This window comes from Dipodomys ordii, unplaced genomic scaffold, assembly GCF_000151885.1.
Source record: "Dipodomys ordii isolate 6190 unplaced genomic scaffold, Dord_2.0 Scaffold124, whole genome shotgun sequence".
NCBI lineage: Eukaryota > Metazoa > Chordata > Mammalia > Rodentia > Heteromyidae > Dipodomys > Dipodomys ordii.
This window is the reverse complement of record NW_012267340.1, coordinates 2,402,714-2,404,636: the sequence shown is the minus strand read 5'-3', so window position 1 is coordinate 2,404,636 and position 1,923 is coordinate 2,402,714.

Sequence of the window (1,923 nt, the reverse complement as noted above, 5' to 3'; positions counted from 1 at the left end):
GTCACGGGACTTGAACTCTGAGCCTGGGCGCTGTCCCTCAGCTCTTCAGCTCAAGGCTAGTGCTCTACCACTTGAGCCACAGCGCCACTTCTGGCTTTTTCTGCTTATGGGGTGCTGGGGAATCGAACCCAGAGCCTCATGCATGTGAGGCAAGCACTCTACCCCTGAGCCACCTTCCCAAGCCCTTCCTCTCCACTTCTTTTCCCCCTTACCCTCCCCCAAACAGAGAAGCGAACAAACAAGACAAAAAGAAAAGAAATTTAAGTATAAAGAAAGTGGTGGGAAAGGGCGCTCAGGTGGGTTCTTGTTGAGAGAACCCCCCAAGAACTGTGTGGAGCTGAGGCGCGGATGCATGTAGACTTGGGGTTTCAGGAGAGGGCATTTGAAGGACTTTTGGGAGACCCTGATGTAATCAGATCTTGGTGTCTGTCAAGCGCTGATTAAGAGGTAGTTCTGGGTCATGAGCAGTTCTTTGGTTGTTCGTGAAGAGACCTTCGTGTTTGCTTTTCTTTGAGCTGTGGGCTCATAGCTTTTGTCTTCCGAAGAGTGTTTTAGAAGCCACTTTCGTAATCGTTACCCATGTTATTATTATTACTTAGCTTCTTTGTAATGGACCAGCTCAGATCAGATACGGCAGACACCCGAAACCGCCGTCCTGAATTCCTTTTCCCGTGAAGAGCTCAGAGGCAAAGACAGAGACAGGCCCGAGGGTGGACGGGAGATTCAATACAGCGACGGACGTCTCAGCAGGAGAAACAACCCGGAAGATTTTCCATGTGGTTTGTTTGTTTTACTTTAGTAGCGTCCACACATGAGGAACCACTCGCACACCACAGAACCGATAGATGCTAACGTTGGCGAACTTTCAACCTCCAGCGCTGCGCTTTTAGGGAGAAGGGCAAGACTTCTTGAAGGGTTGTGCTGCTCTTCGATGCATCCAACGTGGAGATGCATGCTCTAAAAGCTGTTAGGAAATGGCTTAGAATACAACGTTTGTGCTAACCACACCTGAGTGAAGGAATGTGTGTGTGTGTGTGTGTTGCTCATCTGTATTTTCCCGAGCTGTGAATGTTTTCCTGACCTGTGAGTATTTGCTCGCTTGTTCATTTCGGACTCTTCCTGAGCTTGAAGACCGTGTGTGTCTGCTGGTGTCTGGGATCATGAGTAAATGTGGGTGGACATTCACACACAGCTTGGGGGGGGTGTTGTACGCAGGAGTGTGGGAGCTGGAGAAAGGCGTGCGTGGGAGCTGGGTGCTTCCAGGCCTGAGATTTCCCTTCTCTCCGGGGACAGGAGGTCTGAGGATGAGAGGAAGCGGTGGACTCATGGAAGGTTCAAAGGGGGGCGGGGGAAAGACATTTTTTTCCCTCCCATCCTATCTCAAGCCGTTCCGGGAGCCTTTATAAAATGGCCTGAGCGACTGCCCAACCTCCCGCCCACTTCCTCCGCTGAGGAAATGCTCACAAGGTAGAACTTGACCAGATAAGCCCCGCATTGGGCCGTCGGCGTGTCTCCATGTGTGTCTGCGTTTTATAATCTCGCTGCTCCAACTGTCTTGGGGGGGGGGGCGGGGATGATGAGTGTCAAGTTATAAATAAGAACCGCAGCAGAGAGTCTTTACAAGTTGCACAGAGCTACTACGCGCCTGAAGGCCTTTCTCTAAACGGAGAGTGTGGATCATGTGCTTTGCTGGAGAGAGCCATGCTCTGGAAGCCATCCACGACCTTCGCCTGAGACTCCCGCACAGACACAAAACCGCACGTGCGTGTCTGCACACTGCCGTGTGCGTGACGCGGCCTTTGTGCACGGCCTCTGCTCAGCGTAGACGGGAGGGGGCCGATCCTGGGCAAAGGACTGGCAGCATCACTGTCCCCCTCTCAGTGCTCTGCCTCCCTCCCTCCCTCCCTCCCTCCCTCCCTCCCT